Raw genomic sequence first — 20,594 nt, 5'->3', positions numbered from 1 at the left:
ATCAAACTTTAAGCGATTTTTATATGATGCATATATTCATGAAAATAGTCACTACTTGTTATGTACTCATTTGGTGTTCCCCTAGGGTTACTAGGAATTGAAATCAGGATCTCTGACTGTGCAGTCCAGTATGCTAACTGTATGACCACAGAGCACGGATCTGACAAAAAACATTTTCATAACGTTTTGCTACCCCTCCTTTTCCCGTATCGATTAAAGTGCCATCCGTGAAGGAATTGTTTTCAATTCTGGGTGAAATCAGTCACTTTTTTCTGGAGAATCGAAATGTCCAATAAGAAATGGGGGTCCCACTTTAAAATTTTAAAGTTACCCCTACCGCCAAAGGGAATGGGGATAGAGGATTTTGTTTGGTATAATTGAACTATACATATAAAGCAGAAACATATATTCTCATTTTGGGCGTGTGTTTTCAATTTGATATTAACTTAGAAATCTATTTGAACTTTGGTAGTGCTAGCATTTCCATAGCGTTATCTTCGTATACAAGATGGTGAATAAAAGTGACAGAGGTTTGAAAGCTGACAGTTTATCTGATTTTGTTTTTATAACCAATTCAAATGTTAAAAATGTAACGTTGCATTTAGAAAAAATAAAATATCCTTATATTGAAAGAAAACCGGACTGGGAACCGAACCATCAATCATTACTATAATTTCAAGCGCCTCGCTAAACCCACTTATTTTCTTCTTAATTTACGTCGCGAAAGGCGGCCCCGAAGTTCACTTACCAAAGTCTATTTTCCCCTTATCAGTACTTTCTGTATATTTCCTACTCGGTTATACACGTTTTACAGTAACCTTGAATGATAGGGACACAAACACAGACACGTCGAGAACATTTAAAATTCCAAAAGTTCTCCCACCGGGAATCAAACCCGGTACCCTGTACACCACAGACACACATGCTAGCCACTAGACCACACAGCCAAGTTATAAAGCCAGCGCGTTTTAATAATTCTACTGGAAATGCACGAGATATGCACTTGTAATACATTGAGTGATTTATTCGAGAGAGGCAAAGCACTTTACTTTGAATTCATTTCTTGGTTTCGTTTCTACTGTGTTTATTCTTTGTATTTTTCGTACACTACTTGAAAAAGCAAATACATTTTTCGCTACGGTGTCCAGAAATACTATTTTAACTGATCATAAAACAGAAATCTTTCGGTGAAATAATATGGGGTAATGTGTGCTATTCTAGTTTCATACCGAGTTCCTTCGTAGCTAAGCGGTTAGCATACGCACCTTTGACGTAAGAGACCCGGTTCGATTCCCGGCGTGAGCTCATGTGGTTCGGATTTCACGCTAATCAGTAGGTAAACGTCTCATATAGCCTCGATGCTGAAAGGGATGTTAAAATCAACTCAACATTATTTTATACCATCAATTGAAGCGAAAGGTAGACGATACTATCCTGTTTAAAACATGCATTTATTTCTTTGGCACATATTACAAAGCATCGGATTATTTGCGACACTTCAAGAAAAAGATGCTTTATGAATATTAAGTCGCTTCAAGCGTTCAAATCACTTTGTAAAAATCCAGATTATGAATTGCAATAACTTTTTACGTTGTAATTAAAATTACAGCATATATTGTTTTCTATCTCTCTCACATACTTTCTCTCTCTCTCTTTCTTTCTCTATATATACACACCTGTATATTACAATATGTATCAGAACATGAATAATTTTCATTTTGGACGTGTGATTTAAGGTTAGTATTCAAATCAGAAAGTTGTTCCCATTATAACAATGTTAACGTTCCTCATTTTAGCGTCTTCGTATATAAATGATGACAGGGTGAACAAATGTAACAGGCTTTGAAACGTGATAGTTCATCTGATTTTTTTTTCAAGCACTTCAAAGCAGAACTTTATATTTAAAGAAATGTTTCCATATGTTGAAAAAAATCAAAACTGCCGGGAGGCAGATTCGAACTGCCGCCCTCCGATGCTAGACTTTTAAGAACACTACTAAACACGCTTGACCACCGAGACAATTCATGAAAGAATCTGTTGTAATAATGCTCATATATCGCTCCAAGCGCACGTTCACAGCTGAAGTTTTAAATAGTCATTTTCTCCCTATATCAGTAATTTCAACTGAAGATATTGACTGATTTTGCATATTGGAACTGTGCATGAAGTGTGAATTGCATATTAAACGCAGAAATACGTAGTTGACTCTTCAGTTCATGTTTCTGTTCAATAGCTTCACATGTTAGTGAGTGTTTCCTAATACCTGTGTCATTTTCCCTCTTTTTTCCCACGGGATATTCTCCGTGTAATTATTTGACACACTAAGGTTTCATAAGATTAAAGGTTTTTTGCTTATAATTTTCTTATTTTGCTTTATTTTTTCTCTAAAATAATAAATAATTATGCGTTATTACACTGCTTTGTTAAGGAAAGCACAAAGAAGCGATAATATAGTCAGAAAAGCGAGTTATTAATGAAAATGTGGAAGTTACAGTATATGCGAACTTTTTTTTGCGGATGACGATACATTCTGCTATCACGTCGCACTGTTTAAAAAATGAAAAATGAAATGAAATCTTTCAGTTTTACGTCCCACGACTATGCCGGTTAGGCTAAAGGAGACGGTGACGATGAAGAATGAATGAAATGGTGGAATGAAGAAAGTGGGAGGAAACGGGAGAACCCCGTGGAAACCCACGAGCTCGCACTGTTTAAGTCTTCAACACTTCCCTTCGGTTCGTAGACGTCAAAAAATTACACACACACTCACATCATATGGGTTCATTGCAATGAGACGGACGAATGGGCATTTATATTTTCCTTAGTATATCTCGTGCTTTTTGATTAAAAAAAATAGATATTCCTTTACGAGCGGCGGTATTACAAAGAGAAGAGGCAAAATGTTTAGCGATAATGAAATTGTAGAACTGATGAATGACTCTGACTCAGACCGTTATGAGTTAGTAATTAATAGTAATGACATTGATTATTCTGTGCTCAGTGGCGTATCCGGGAGTTAACAAGATAGTAACAGGTTTCAAGTAAACCTGAGGCTGCGCCGGGAAAGAGAGAGAAAAAAACGCGTCATTCCTATTCAAAGGCAGATTCTGATGTAGCTTGGAGCGATAAAATTCAAGTAAATGCAAAACCCCTGTTTAGTGGTGTCCCGGGAATTGATCAAAATGCTGGGCTATTTATAGAGTATTCTGCATATAAAATGTTTCAGCTGTTTTTACCGATGAAGTTTTATAGTAAAAAGAAAAGTTGATTTGATTTTGTATTTAACGTCCTGTTCAGCAGCGAGGCAATATGAGACGTAGACCTACTGATTAACGTGGAATCCAAACTACATGAGCTCCCACGAGGAATAGTAGTAAAAGATATGAATCAATACGCAAAACAGCAATTCGAGAAAAAGAAAATTACTAAAACAAAATCTTTGTTTTCTAAATGAAAACGTGTTACTTCAATTGAAAACGATGAACTTTTTACACTAATTATTCACATATGTCTTGTACGGAAGCCAGCTTTACTTGATTTTTACAAATCAACTACGCAAGAGCTATTAGTATGTCTGTCAAGTGGTGGAAGAAGCTGTTTCTTCTGCTGTTTGACTTATCACACATGTCAATGCTCACATACTGTACAGGAACAAAGCAGGAAAACATATCGCACTTCGAACTTTTTATGCGAATGTAGCAGATAAACTGCTGCACTAAGCATGCACTGAAGTACAGGGACCTTCATCCGATAGAATTCTGGTAGCAAGGGGCCATTAGAGAGTTTCCCCCCAATATCTGCAAATTCTAACAGAGTAGGACAAAGGAGATGAAAAGTGCGTAGCATCCGCACGGTGAAAGGAAGTCTTTAATAAATATTAGCGTTTATTGCAGGGATGCAAATAACCACTCGTCCGGGGCGTGTGGTTCATCGGTGCGGGCGAGCATTTAATATCATACGGAAGTTAAGTAAATTATTTTTATTATGTGATGTGGGCTAGTAACTTTTTTCTTGGGTGAGTAAACTCTTGTTGCTTATTTGCATCCCTGGTTTATTGTCTGATATATAAAGTTGGACTTTGCGTGGGAAAGTGCTTCGAAATGTACAACACTAAAGAGAAGTACTGGGACTCTTAGATCTGAAAACAGATTTTCTGTGAAGTGTAAACTCAATATTACATATCAACTAAGATTGTATCATATAATAAACTTTGTGCGTGTATTTGTTTCTGTGCAAGTGTATTTTGTACTGTGTGCAATAAGTGAAAAACTGACAAAAAGCAACAAATTTTCGAGGACCATCACATGCAAATCCAAACAAGATAAGAGTTCGCTCTTCTATTTTTGAACATTTGGGACATTTACTTTATATCCTGTTAATTTCTAAGAAACTGGTTTAAAATCTATGTAGATATTAAATTTTAAAAATATACCTAAAAAATACCGGACAGTGTGAGTGACAAGTTTAAATACCCGTCCGGCTGAGAGTGTATAGCGCCAGGAAAATGTGGCAACGTAGTACTCCATATAAACTGCGATAGCAGTGGGCGCAAAGCAGAGAAAATCAAAATGTCATATTTGTGATTGTTTATTTTTTAAAACAAGTCAAAACAGTTTGGTTGAAAAAAGCTACTTTAAGATCTTTCTAAAAGTTTTTTTTTTTCAGATTGTTAATACACCTCAGCAATTCAAAGATAATGATGTCTCACTTTTTACTGAATAACAAGAAAATTACTACGTGTTGAGTAATGAAATTTTCCGAACTTACAGTTCTGTGCATCTACATATCGTGCACAGAAAATTATTTCATGTTATCTCCTTTCCGAGATATAGTCCTATAAACATTGATTTACCAAAAAAGTACGAAAAAATACGCACTTTTTTATTAATTTCTATTTTTTTCTCGCTACACAGTACAAAGAAAATTTGTATGTCTTAAGTATTGAAAAGACAACATTCCAACAATTCCAACGAGGTATGACAATGCAGTATAAGTTTTGACTGGACGTCACGGCAGCACCGCGAAGTCAGGGGCCTATCTTTATGAAATGGATAGTAGTGTTGGTTGCAGATAGAGGTCACATGACAAAGAAATGAGTTATGGGCCCAATTCAAACAAAGTTAGTGCATTGAGGCGACTAGTTAAAACTGAGATCGTAAGGTATTGTCATGAGATCGCCGAGAGTTCTTTTCTGTCTACAGTGATAAAGAAATACACAACTGAATCCGGTTTTTATGATGAAAAAATATAGTTTATACAAGCAAAAAAGTTATTGCGTAAGTGTTCGGGTATTAAGTAGTATATCAAGAAGATTAAATTGATGTAGCTTACTATGAACAATTATCAGCTGCTAGGAATTACCTTAATATGTCTTCTGTAAATAGCCTACTCTTCTTGAAACTAGTTGCTCCTCCAGTGGAACAGTTTAAGCCGGAAAAAATTATGAAATCCTGTGTTGGAAAAGGACACACAAGTGCAAATAATGGCAATAGCATGAAACAGAGACAAAGTGTACATTTTGCTATTAGACGCAAATACAGTCCTCTCACCTACTCATTGCATTGTTTTCTTTCGTTGACAGAAAACAAAGGACCCATTCTGTGTTACATTCGGCAGGGGAATTGATCGCAGAACTTGGGTGAACACATGATTGCCAAGGCTACAAGTACATTTCTTTTTAACCTTTAACATGTTCGTAAGCCGGAAAGTGTGTATACTGATAGATCTTGAGGTAGAAATGGAGCCATTGTTAATAAGTATTCAGGAAGATAGCAGAAGCAGCGATGAGTCAACAAAGCCATGACGAAAGCGAATGAAGTAAATAGATTAAGAGATGAGTTTTTGGATGTGTAACTTCAACATTTTATTTCGATTACATTGAGATGTGTACACTCATGTCCAAAATTATTGTCGCATATCTCTAACTGTCTTCTTGTAAGAATATAATTTGATAATGATTTTGCAGGGTACTTTTAATAATGATACTGTATGCAGAGTCGGGAAATGTATACAGTGAAAGTCATAAGTATTCGTACACCAATTGCAAGCTATGAATAAATGCTTGTAGCTCCGACTTTTTTTGGAGATAGAGCATTGAAAAAAAAAAGGCATTGCATTTTCCATTAATTTCTTTATTATGTACAAAACAAACGTTCCGTGAATGCGAAAACATAGACACATAATGGCAAAAGAAACCAAAATCAACATGGTTTTGATGTGTCAAAAGTATTCGTACACTGAAATTAAGGCAAAATCGTCCAGCTGTTCGAGCTGTTGTTCACGCCCTCTGGCAGTTAGAACGCCCTCTGGTGATTTGCATAGCTAAACACAACCATAGGCCAGCGAAACATCATTCAAGATCAAAGATTGATTCAAGACGAAAGACATAATGGGTCGAAAAGAGACAGAGGCAACAGAAGCAGAAAGAAAAATAATTATAATTATAATTATAAGGCTTCATAACGATTGCAAATTCTCATGGGAGATATCAGATATTATCGGAAGACCACGTTCGACCGTGCGTCAATCATAGATCGATACTGCGAAACACATACAGTCAAAAACATGCCGCGAAGTTGACGTCCGCGGAAGATCACTGGACGATGTGAGCGTACACTACTGAACGAAATTAAGAAGAACCCAAGAATCAGTGCTCCGCAGATGGTGGCAGAAGCTGCCAAATCAGGTATGCCAGTTTCAGAAAGCACTGTGCGTCGTGCTTTCAACAAACAAGGGTATAATGAACGTGTTGCTCGAAAGAATTTTTTTGTTTCCGAAGTGGATAGGAAGAAGCAGCTCCAGTTTGCAAAAGCTTATGTGAACTAAGATGTGGCTTTCTGGGACAAAGTGATATTCTCAGACGAGAGTAAATTTAATGTTTTTGGTTCCGACGGTAGACAAATGTTGTGGTGGAAGCCAAATAAAGAGATGGACCCGAAAACTCTGAGGTCAACCGTCAAGCATGGAGGTGGGGGAGTGCTAGTTTGGGGGTGCATGAATGCTTCGGGAGTGTGAAAGCTGACAATTATCGACGGTACTATGGACGGTACATTGACATCTTGAAGAAAAATCTACGTCCTAGTGCTGATCAAGTGGGCCTGCAAGATAACTTTATATTTCAACAGGACAATGATCCCAAATATACGGCACACAATACAAAGCTCTGGTTACTGTACAATGTGCCAAAGCAACTGGCCACTCCTCCTTAATCGCCTGACCTCAATCCGATTGAGCATTTATGGCACTTACTCGAAAAGAAACTTCACAAGCGCAGCATTACGAGTAAACGTTCTTTGCAAACTGCACTCGAAGAGGAATGGGCTTCTATAACAGTCGAAGATACGCGACGTTTTGTGCATTCGATGCCGAAGCGCCTTCTAGCTGTAATTAGGACCAAACGAAACTCAACCAAGTATTGAATCTCATGCGCAATCATTTTCTTCTGGATGTTTCGTAAGTGTACGAATACTTTTGACACATCAAAATCATGTTCATTTTTGTTTCTTTTGCCATTATTTGTCTATGGTTTCGCATTAACAGAACGTTTGTTTTGTAAATAATAAAGAAATTAATGGATAATGCAGTGCAGTTTATTTCAATGCTTTATCTCCAACAAAATCGGAGCCACAAGCATTTAATCATAGCTTGTAGTCGGTGTACGAATACTTATGACTTTCACTGTATTTGAGGTAAATTTCATAGAAAAAGAATTATAAATACGATAATTAGCATGAGTAAAACAAAATGTTTCTAAATGGATAAGAAAATTTTATTTTCATTTTATTGTTCTTATTTACTACTCTTTTGACATGAAATTTGCCACATAGCCTACATGTCTTTGCCGATTATACAGATACTAACATTATAAGAAATACCAGGCGAATTCGTTATCAAATTATATTCCTACAATAACATATTTATAGACATGCGACAATAATTTTGGACATGAGTGTACATGCATTATTATTTTTATGATGTGAAAGGTTATAATAAATACTTTTTCCTATTACATTCTTATGAAGTAGGCTTCGCGCTACAAGCTTCCTGAACGCAACAACACTGCACGACAGCGTTGCCGCACTTCCAGTTACTGATGTTGTTTCTTCATATAAGCGCGGGGAATTTAAAGATTGGGTTGCAACATGGCTCACCGCTTAACGCAGAGAATATGTTGAAGTAAACATTTTTTTTTAAAAAAAATAAATACTCTAGCAACTGAACCCTTTTTTGTTAATAGTTCCAAATATTTGGAACACTAGACTTCCAAATTTTCGAACAGTATTTTGTACGTTTCTCTACCTACCATGGTAAAGGAGATCAGAGCGTCGTACATTTGTTTTAATTACACAAAAAATATCAAGTGATGAAAATTGAACTTCTCACAACTTACAGTTAATGGATGCATCTACATATTGTACACAGGAAATTATTTCACGTGATCTCTTTTCTCAGATATAGTCCTATAAACATTGATCTACCAAAAAAGTACGAAAAAATACGCATTTTTCATTTATTTTTATTTTTTTCTCTCACTACATAGTACAAAGAAAATTTGTATGTCTTAAGTATTGAAAAGACAACATTCCAACAATTCCAACGAGGTACGACAATGCAATATAAGTTTTGACTGGACGTCACGGCAGCACCGCGAAGTCAGGGGCCTATCTTTATGAAATGGACAGTAGTTCTTGCGTAGGAGCAAGGAGTGAACTTTTTTATAGACAATGGCAGATCTAGCCCGGGACCGGGAGGCCAAAGCCCCCAAGCTTTTTCAGCGTCGAAAATAATTGAAGCTATTGTTATTTATATATTTTTGTATAGTAAACTTATGATATACCTATCACAGTCTGGGTTCTGGCTGCCTCTCCCCCAGGTTTTACCTTCTAGATCCGCCACTATAGACACCTCATTTTAAAAACAAAAGTTAGGAAAAAGATTACAAAATGTCGGTGTTTCCAATTACTGTGTATAAATATGAATTTATTAATAGTATATTAACATCCACTTTCCAGTGACGGTATGTCTTGATCACTGAAGAACCAGAGGCGGTATGTCTTCATCACTGAAAAACCAGAAGCGGTATGACATACCACTGCATACCGTCTTACTTCGACTACTGTCTGAAACAGATGCTGTAAGTGGATAGTGCAGGGATGCAAATAACCACTCGCCCGGGGCGAGTGGTTCATCGGTACGGGCGAGTATTTAATATCATACCGAAGGTAAGTAAATGATTTCTATTCTGGGATGTGGGCTTGTTGCTTTTTTCTTGGGCGAGTAAAATTGTTGCTTATTTGCATCCCTGGGATAGTGTATGCATATGTCAACTGCAAGAACCCAATTGAAACTGTGAACGGTGGAAGTGAAAGCCACTGCAGGGATATAATTTATAAAATTGTAGTCAGAAAAAAAGAATACAAATACGTACTATACATTAGTAAAACTACCATGATTATCATTATTAGATGACGTCATCAGCTCTGATTTTCCAAACCTCAAGTAATGCTTATACATGCCACCCTACAACACACACAAAGATGACTATGATTAGGAAAGTATTCACTGATAGGCCTACTTACGTTTATAGTTCTAATTCTATATATTAAGAAACTACATCACAACATATTTCAGTACTGCATAGCACACTCTCCGGACAAATCAAGGTCTGAAAATCCAATTCACTTATCCAAACTCGTATCTAGCTAACGAAGCTATTACGAAGTATTTTGTTCATCCATTCAACACATCAAGTGATACGAGATCAATGTTGCCAGACCGATCAATTAGAAAAGCAGAAGACTCGAAGATAAAAAACAGGAGAAAGCAGTAGACACATAAAGTGGCGGAATTTGAGTGCAAATCCAGGGGGAACAAAAAAAATTGCCATTCTTAAGGGGACAGTGGACAAACAAGCAGTACAGAATTCATTATTACTTTCATTTCAAAATAAAACAATACATACAAAACATAAATTTGAATTTTAATTACTTCAAGATGACTTTCATAAAGAAAATTTTAATCGATGATTAGGTAATCTTTTGGAGGTAGAAACATCCTCATGCCTCCTTTACATTAATAATGTTTGATAGATATGTGTGTGAAGTAAGACGTAGTGAAAGAGCAAAGTGGGGTGGGAAAATGTCTTATCATGCACCTAGCGATAGTATAGCTATATGATACACTCGCAGGTGATCGAGACGTAAGACGATTTTTCGCTGACGATCGTGGAAAGGTGGTCTAAGCTACTCTTCCAAGCCAAGTCCCAATCTAAAACAACACATACTCATAAATCTTACAGTGTCACAAAGATCGCCAACTATCATGCATATACAAAATGACGTATAGTTGTATTCTTGTATTCATATTATATACAGCAAAAATCTAGTACTATATGCTCTACGAAGCCCTGTGTATGTATGCAGAGAAATTTCTTTTTTTATGTAAGGAAAAATATGAAAATTCAATATTAATAATAATATATTTCTTTAACTTCTCGAAGTAGAGAAAAAGCAGGAGATTGTTCACTTTTCATTTTCTTTCGCAGTAGATCAGTAGAACGTAGAAAAAGCAGGAGATCTCCTGCAAAATCAGTAGCTCTGGCAACACTGTACGAGATAGACAAATCAAGGTAAAACATGTAAACTCATATGCGATAACGCGTTATCTATTATTGTTGTCATCTCAGTGAAGATAAATAAGACAAATATTTTTGCAATTGCAAAAGTTAACTATTCAATATTTGAGCTGGTACCAATGAAGTGGTTTATCCACAAACCAAATTGTCCAAACTACTCTCCCTTAAAAATTTAAAATAATAATAAAACATTTTTCCGTGCGTGAAAAGTAACATATTCTACAGGGAATTTCTGAATTTTACACAACCCCAATTATAAAATTCTGGAGCAACTGCTGCTATGATAAGCAATAAAATTTGATTATCTTTTTTGTCTTACAGGTTTGCTTTCTGATAGATAAATATAGCATAATGTGCCTTTCTCGGAGTAATTTCCTTATTCTGATCCAGATACAACTTACATGAGACCATTGTATACTGGAAATATTGACAGTTGCTCATGGAAAGTAAAGTTCAACCACTGACTCAACGGGTGTGCATACCAACAATTAATAATGTGCCTCCTAAATTCTCCTGAAATGCTGTCCCGAAAACAATAACCATTTTTAAACGGTGATGGGTAATTCCGGAACGATTCGTTCCACAAGAACGAATCCTTAGTGCAATCAAAGGATCATATATGTGAAAAAAAAAAAAAAAAAACTATTGACTTTAGCCAGCGGATTCATTTTGAGGACTAAAACGATGGATTCTCTCAGTGTAACTGATAAATTGAGTCAATGGATTCAGTTTATGGAATTAGATATGACGGAACAAAACGAGTGGACCCAATTGATGGGTTGATATGGATAGAAGAGGACAGCAATACTTCGGAACAGGGAGACACAAGGTCGCCCATGTTGTGGTTTCCAAGGGGAGGCAAGCATAAGCGACATTTCAAATGTAGTCTCAAATTTTGCGGAAACTATTCTAAAAAAATCTATTGGGTTTTCGATCTCCCGAAGCACAATTTCCACTAAAGGGGTGGCACTATAGTACATTAACTAGTCAGTTCGAAAAGTTATTTCTTTTCTTTTCTCTATTTCTTAATTTCTTTTATTTTATTATATTTTTTTTATTTATTTAGACATTACTGGGCCCAAAGAGCAGAATCTCATATTAGGGGCATTTCCTTTCTTTCAGTTGAGTACAATAATTAAAATGAAAACAAATTAAAACCTGACTACAGACTGAAGAACTAAAAAGCAAGATGTTTGCACAGTGTTATCGTAGTGCGTCCAGACTTGTTCCATCTGCTTTCATATAATAACAGCTTTCAAACGACATGCTATATGATCCCCCTTACCATTTAAAAATTTTGAGGAGGACCCGTCTAGGCCCCTGCGGAGGACCTTGGACAAATATTTTTACTTTCAATCATTGTACTGTTGAAATGATGACACAGGTGTTCTCCTGTTTTGACATCTGACTCACTGTTTCAGTTTTTTTTTTTTTTGTTTTGTTTTTTGGGTGGCCATAGACTTTACAATGACGTTTTTGTAAAAATTTTGACCGGCAGCCTTTTTGCACAGGGTAATTTTAGAGTCGAGACTTGTTTGGTCTTCTTTCATTTCCCACCAGCTTTTCAATTCCCTGTTGTGTCCGATATCTTACTTGATCTCCTTACCATTTGCATTTTTTAAGTTGGACCCCACCTGGGACTCTGCGGGTAGCCCCGGGACAACATTTTTTGCTTTGATACATAGTAGTTTTAAAATGATCAAACACGTGTTTTCCTGTTTTGGCATCTGTTTCACAGTTTATGATTTTTAGGAGTGGCAACGGATTTTCTGGACAACCTGTATATTCATATAACTCGCACAGTATATGCATTCGGAAAATTTTTATTACAGTTTTGTAATAAGCGTCATTTGTGCTTTCGATTGGTGTATAAACCATCCTCCACTTCGATATATAATCTTCCTCCCTTCCCTTGTAAGTTGAAAAATAAAAATGAAATGAAATCGTTGAGTTTTACGTCCCACGGTTATGCCGGTCAGGCTAAAGGAGACGGTGATGATGAGTAATTATGAATGAAATGGTGGAATGAAGAAAGTGGGAGGAAACGGGAGAACCCCGAGGAAACCGACGCACACGGTGTTTGTCCACCACAAAGTTCACTTGGCGGGGGCTGGGATCGAACCCGGGACTCCAAACACCAGAGGTGAACGCTCTACCACTGAGCCACCGTGCCCCCCCTTGTATGTTGAATCTTTATTGTTTGGAGTGTTTTGCCCAATGAACACCATATATCACTGACATTATAACTGATTGTATGTGTAATGTATTAACTTATTTTAAAATGTATAAAACCCGGTTGTTCTGTATGGTTGCGAAATATGGTCTCTTACTCGGAACGAAGAACATAGATTGAAAGTATGTGAGAACAAGATCCTGAGACGAATATTCGGACCAGGGCCGGCGCGAGGCGGGGTCGAGCCGTGCCACCGCCCAGGGCGGCACGTCTAGTGGGCGGCAAAATTTGAAAAAGAAAAGAATAGATCTATTATTAAAATATAATGCTTCGTAATAGGCCCACATGGAAAAATAAAATTGTGTTCCCTGAGAATGTAACTAAACTTACTTCACTCACATTCAGGAAAATACTCACTCAGGAAATTCAGAGCATTCCCCTTCATTTCCAACTATCAAACTACTAGCCACAGGTATCTCTTCAAGATTTCCCTTGCAGCGGCATAGATAAGATTTTCAGCTAGGATGGATAAGATTGTCAAGTGTCTTTTATATTTTTTTCTATTCAGAAATATTCTAATGCTCCACTCTAAGAACGCAAAAGGCACACTCCCGCTTGAGACAAGCCATTCTAGCCTACAGCACCTCTAGAGACTTTTAGGTTCTAGCAGCGAGTTTTTAACCAATTTACAAATTTTTTCATTATCATATCTTATCAACAATATATATATTTATATATAATTGTTTTTATATTTAAACAATACAAGTTTGACTGCGTCATGGCCGAACACATTAAAAGAACCATGGGAGGACAAAATAAATACCACTACGAAAAGACGTCCATTTTTTTTTTAAATTCCAATTCTTAGTGAGTAAATTGAAAGTAAAATACTGTTTTTGTTGAGAGCTGCAACATCTTACACTATAATGCTAGACTGTACACCAGATATTGCTGGTACGGAGCAAAGGATCGTTCGTTTTGTACAAATTGCATACAGTAATGGAGAATGGCTTGTATAAATTTGCGAACACTTTCTTGGTTTCATACCAGTTAAAGGCATCACTGGTCTAGAACTGACAGAAGTAATAATTAAACAGCTAAAAGAAATGAACTTCTATCGAAGACATGAAGGGCCAAAGATATGACAATAGTTCCAATATGAAAAGCAAAACCAAATTCCCAAGCCTTCTATGTTCCTTTACTAAACTTTGTCGTTAACGACGCAGCCAAAACATCTCAGTCCACCGTTTCATTTTTTTTGTATAGTTAAAAAAAATGTTTATGACTTGTTTTCTGCGTCAGTTCAACGTTGGGTCATACTAGAGGAATATATTAGCAGCCTCACTTTAAAACCATTCAGCACCACGAAGATGGGAGAGCCGAGTTGATGCTCTGACTCCACTTAGATATCAAATAGAGGTTTATTATACCTTATTTCAAATAAATAACGATAATAGAATACATAGAATGGTCGCCTACGATGCTTTGTGTATAGCAAACCAGCTGCGTGACGTTACTTTCCTTTGCTCTTTCGTTATCTGGTATGACTTTTTACTCCACCTAAACACAGTAAGCAAAAATCTCCAAAACATTGATTCTCGTGTGTTGAATGCAGTCGGGGTTTCTTGAAAATATATCTGAGTACTTTGAGAGGAGCTGAAATGATGCAAAATTTCAATATATCTTAGTTGATATGATTTGGCATCAGCATTAGATATGGATGACCCACGGATATGGAAAAAGAAAGATTCAGTACGAGGCAGAGAATGAAGCTATTGAAGATCCACATAACAAAATACAAGATCGATTTTTATTACTACTTCTAGACGTGATTGTGTTAGCTTTAAGAGAATGGCTTGAGGAACTTAAACATTACAGCGAGTATTTCGATTTTCTTTACGATATAAGTAATCTGAACGTTATGCCACCTAAACATTTATCTGAAAAGTGCCTGCATTTTAATATGCAAAGAATCAAAAGATATTAACCCCAGTGATTTGAAAGACGAACTGAAACTATTAACCGCTATAATTAAGCCTAAAAGTTCACCAAAAGAGACTAAAATTAATTAAGGAATATGACTTTGCTCCCTATGTCAGTGTTGCAGTTATGATTGTGTTTACCCTACCAGTAACCGTGGCAAGTATAGAAAGAAATTTTTCGAAACTTACTCTAAGCTTATTAAAACCTATCTACGTTCTTCCATATCTCAAACACGTTTAAGTGGTCTAGTGATGATATCAATGGAACATTAATTGGCTGAAACATTGGACTACGCGAATGTAATAAAGGAATTTGCTCATACCAAAACAAGAAAAGTTTTTTCAATTAAAGTATGTTAAATTTGTGTATTCACTATATTATCTTTTTGCTCCATACTCGATTGGAAACACCTTTTGATATAAAGTCGGACTAAAGTACATTAAAAAAAATCCTGTATGCCCTGCTATATATCACGTACAGGGAAATCGATCATACTGAATATTGTGTCATGTATGGAGTCGTTGAAGTTACATAAGCATTCGCGAGAAGTAGTTCAATTTTTTGTTTACTTTTCCTTTTCATATATGTTTTTAAATATGGTATCTTACTTTTTCTTAATACCTGAACATCTTCTGTCAAAGTAAGGTTTGCGGATTAGAGGGGCGGCATTTGAAAGTACCGCCCAGGGCGGCAAAGCTGCTAGCGCCGGCCCTGATTCGGACAGTAGAATAGCACGTACTTCTCACCAACTTGTTCCGGATTTCTCACCAAAATAGGCCTAAAATCCGCCATTTTGTACCGAAAATTACCCATGTTCCCAAAATCTCACCAAAATCGCCCTAAAATCCGCCATTTTCTACCTAAATTTATCGATGTTCCCAAAATCTCACCAGAATTGCTTCAAATTCCCCTCATTTCTACCAAATACGTGTACAGACCGAAATTCTCATCAAAATGCATGCAAATTTCCTTCATTCTCACAAGAATTGATTAACAGTGTAAATTTCTTATGAAAATGGATGCAAATTTCCTTTGATATTATTTATTATATATTTTAATACAATTTTATGTTGATTTATTCAATTTATGCTGATTACTTACCGTTTTTTCCCCAATCCTTTAAGAAACGTGTTTCTTCCTTCCTTATTCCTTGGTCAAGTGGCGAGAAATAGCTAAAGGAACTTCAGAACATGTCCACACAAGTCTTTTTTTGTTAATCTTGAACGCAGTTGGTCTTGCTATTCAAGAAACTAATTCTAAAGAAAGAATTCACCTATAATGAAATAATGGCATGTCCTAAGGTGAGGTAACCAGTGGGGGAAAGTATCAGGAAGTGGGGGAGGCTGTAGTCTTGGTGGAGTTTGTGCTCAAAACAAGGGGAGGTCTTTGTTCATTGGATTGCCGACAATTAGCTTTTGTAAACGTAGCAGATGCTTCTTTTGGAGCTGTCACGTATTTTCATCATTGTGTCAATTAAAGAAAGAAGAAAATTGTCAATTTAATGTGACATATGGATGTTGCACAATGCTTTAACCCTAGGAGGTGAGAAAGACACGTCAAATAAATTTTAGAAACATGAGAAACTCTGGATAAACAACAAATGTTAAAAGATATTGACTGTGTAAGATGTAAGGCATAGGAGGGAGGGAGCCCTTTGATGGGTGAAGAGTAACGAACGTAACATAGACACCTGCTTGTATGTGTGTGTTCCGGAATGCTGGAGTTGGGGGGAGCGAACTGTGCTCTGGACATTGCTTAATTGGGGGGACTGTGATTTCTACTGCATGAAAACTGAAAAATATGTGAAAAAGAAAGAAATAGGAATCATTATTCTAACGACAGAGAATGTAAGAATGAGATAGGTACGTGTCACTTTTTAAAGTTAATGTATTGCTCCATATTGAGGGAACCGCACATAAGATGGAGGGGTGAAGTGTGTTTTTTGTTTTGTGAGCAAAGGACCACTTTAAACCGGCGTGCGACTTGTTACGCATTTTGTTAAGACCTTGCCATATACGTAGAGGGGAGAGAAAGGGTGGCCCTTTCTACCTGACTTGCAAAGAGGAAAAAGACTGAATGAATTGTGTACGCAAGACAACTTTCACTATTGTGCTTTTTGGAAGAAGTGTTCAAACAAGATTTCTTTAGGTATTTTCACATAAATGATTTTATCCTTTTAAAAACTAGAGTAATGAATTAATTATTTATGAATATTAATGAAATGATAATGAATATTAATGAGATGGTAATGAATATTAATGAGGGGGTATTTTATGTACTGATATTGTATTTTCAGTAGCTGATATGGGATTTTAGCATAGAATATCATCTTTTGGATACTGTAGGGGTCTAAGGGTGTACGAAGCTTAGACGAATGACAAATTGCATGTATATGTGATTAGTTTGTAAGTGGGTACATGTATGTGTAGCTGATATGTGATTTTAATATAGAATATCATCTTTTGGATACTGTAGGGGTCTAATGGTGTACGAAGCTTAGAGGAATGACAAATTGCATGTATATGTGATTAGTTTGTAAGTGGGGTACATGTATGTGTAGCTGATATGGGATTTTAGCATAGAATATCATGTTTTGGATACTGTATGGGTCTAATGGTGTACGAAGCTTAGATGAATGACAAATTGCATGTATATATGATTAGTTTGTAAGTAGGTAGATGTATGTATGTAAGTATATTGGTTTTTGATATCGGGACAGGAATATATGTATCATATTGTAGACATATTATCTTTCGTTTGCATGTAAGTGTTTTAAGCATGTGTTGTTGGTTGCGTAGCTTTAGGGGCTATACTAGGCTGGATGCAAACACCTGAAATGTTTCTATTGTAGGGTTATATATATTGTAGAGTTGTATATGTTGTTGTGATGATATGTTATGTGAATGCAAACACATGAACTGATTATATTGTAGCCTTATAATTTGATTGCTTATGTATATAGATTACCTTGAATACCATGTTAGAATGTATATATCCTCTCGTAATAAATTACTCGAACACTTGCTAAACAAGCTCCGAGGAACTGTGTTCCGAAAAATACTAAAATGTGTGAGCATGCCAAAGATGTTCTAGTGGTATTTGAAGCACAAAGGATATCACTGTGTTATAACCCATTTACATATAGATATCTTTTCACTACAGTATTCTAATGTTTTATATTGATACCTTTACTTACTTCTAAGATGCTTGTTTACCTTATAGAAGACATTATGACATCAACATGGTTTCCAACTTAGAGTCATTTATTGTATGAACATAAAATACGTATAAATAACCTTATATGAAGCATAGGTATTCTTCCTTTATCTTATATAGAATACAGATACTTCGTATTATATGAATATTTGTTTGGAGAAATAAAACATAGTATTGTAAATTGTAACGCTTTATTCTATTTATATACTCTACAATATTGTATTTTGCAATATTGGCATATTGATATACATATATAGATATATTTAAATAAGATATTTACTATACTTAGAATATTCTTAATAACTTATTGACATATTTACATTATATATACGTACAAGTACCAACAGATAGCAAAACTTATGGACATATTTGATGATATTATGACCATGTTATGACATTATAGTACCTTTAGACAGTTTACTATTTACATATACATAGAATACCATTCATTTCATGCACTTAATACTTTGATAACCATATGGCAATGTTCTATAGTCAGTAATACTGTTATGATTTAATCGTCGTCTTTTATTTTGAACTTTTTGATGTGTTTTAGTTTCAGACTTGGATACGATGACAAACCCAGGCTTACGTACAATTCTTCCTGGATTGTGTAACTGTTTTTTCTCAGCTTTATCTCGAACTAGTTGATAAAAATGATCAAAGTTAATTTCTTGTCGTGTACGATGATTTAAAGTAATTCCTCTAATTTTAAATACATAATCTACTTTCCCTGTTTGAACTTCTTTCATTCTATAGGCATAATTTTTTGGCCCTAAGCCTATAAAGGCATCAATTTCCCAACCATCAGGAACTTCATTAGTTAACTGACCTAAATAGGAACCCAAAGAAAGTGGAGGCTTTTCATTACGTTGCTGCACAAACATAATACTATCAGTGTCACAGTACAATACACGCTCAGGATTTATAGCTGTTAGTAATTCGTAAAGTTTTAGACGTGCCCAAGAGGTGATGAAGGCTGCAAGGACAACATTGGAAAATTTCCATGGTTTGTTTTTGTTTTCAATGTTTTTATATGATACAATGAGATGGCGCTCTCCAATAGGCAATACAGTTTGTATCTCATATTGGGGTGCCCATAGATAACTTAAAAATTTTTCTGGAGTATCTACAATTACAGATTGAGATAAATCTGTTCTTTGTCCCCATTTCCCATACAAGGAATTGAGAAATATTTTGGAAATATATCTTAGACCAGGATTTGATTCAATGTTATTTTCCGTTAACTGAATGCATTCATGTTCATAATAGTCTGTAATATATTTTTCTTGATCTTGTTTACTTTTGCACCAGCTAGGAAATCCTGAAGACTCCTGCTTCATTTTTAAGAAGGAATTGACATAATCTTTAAACAGATTATTTTCTGAATCGGATAATTTGAATTCCCAAATTTCGATAATTTGTAGAATTTTGTATCCGAGATCTAAAGCTACATGAAGTTCAGGAGTACAGTATGTACCAGTAAGGACACGCTCGGCATCATTATGCATACAATTGTTGTCACTTTGTTCCATACACGTACGACATAACCCAAACAAAAGGCGATCATTACATGTATATGGTAAAATTGGAAAATATAAGTCTTTGGGAGGTAAGATACTACATTTGACTAATCCATGAATACTTTGCACTTGTGGAAAGTCAGGCCCCTTGTATATTATAGGTTTACCTATAGGCAATGGCTTACGTGCCATCACCCAGGGGTAAAGACTGGTAACATCATAATATGACACAGACTCTTCGCTGGTACATTCATATAAGGCATTAAAACATTCTGTACGCCCACCATGAAAACTATCTTTAGGTACCAGATGGTCGACAAGATCATGACACTGTGTTTGAATAAACTGTTGTAATTTTTTATCATTTTTTACCATATGATCCCATTCACATTCCCACATTTCAATGACATTAAGATTTAATTTTTTAAGAAATGCTATTTTTGTGGTGGTGTTTTCATACCGATCTTGTAGTGATGTGCCTTGCTTAGAGGTAGAATCTAGGGACACGTGTCGTAGTGTAGGATAACAGTTTAAACATCCGTGATAGTAACATCCATGAAATTCGTAAACTGTATTTGTTTTAGTTTCAAATCCATCAACCTTATACCTCCCAAATTGTTTTTCCAAGCCATTTCCAGAATGAAGAATTTTATTACCAGTAGTACGTTCTAAGTATCGCAGCCAATACATTGCCTTCAGACTTTGACGATCACGATGGTCAAACCCATAAGGTGGAATGATGGGAATAATTTCTTTGGGTAAATATAAGGTACGATATGTTAGTATTGCCAAACTAGCAATAGTTGACGCAACAATAAAACATTGGATACCATTTGTTTTGTCTTCAATTAAGTTTGAAAATTTAATGACAGCCTCTGCTAAAATTTTAACATCATTCCGACAATATTCAATCATTTCCTTTTGGAGATTATATTCCTCATTACTTGCAGCACGTTCTTTGTGCCATATAATAAGTTGCTCTCGATCTTCAGTGCTCCTTGAATCAGGATCAAAATATTTTAGATCAGGAATTTTGCCTATATAATTCTGGTTTTCTAATGTATTA

General features: G+C 35.8%; 2 protein-coding genes across 5 annotated transcripts in view; both read right to left on the bottom strand.

Moving 5' to 3' along the window:
• LOC145690704 (uncharacterized) overlaps positions 1-20,594 on the bottom strand; it is a 430,408-nt gene that overhangs the window by 301,779 nt on the left and 108,035 nt on the right. The window lies entirely within an intron of this gene.
• LOC145690718 (uncharacterized) overlaps positions 1-20,594 on the bottom strand; it is a 68,103-nt gene that overhangs the window by 33,179 nt on the left and 14,330 nt on the right. The window contains exon 1 of one of the 2 annotated variants that reach the window (XM_081765912.1): positions 9,579-9,683. The exons of the other annotated variant lie outside the window; for it this stretch is intronic. The gene's annotated coding sequence lies outside the window, so the exon portion shown is untranslated. Of the gene's footprint in view, positions 1-9,578; positions 9,684-20,594 lie in introns of those variants that run through there. 2 annotated transcript variants of the gene reach the window in all.

The sequence above is a fragment of the Thermobia domestica genome, chromosome 1 (genome assembly GCF_964235325.1).
Source record: "Thermobia domestica chromosome 1, izTheDome1.hap1.1, whole genome shotgun sequence".
Lineage (NCBI taxonomy): Eukaryota > Metazoa > Arthropoda > Insecta > Zygentoma > Lepismatidae > Thermobia > Thermobia domestica.
Note: the sequence above shows the minus strand (reverse complement) of the source record. Positions and strands in the feature narration are given on the sequence as shown.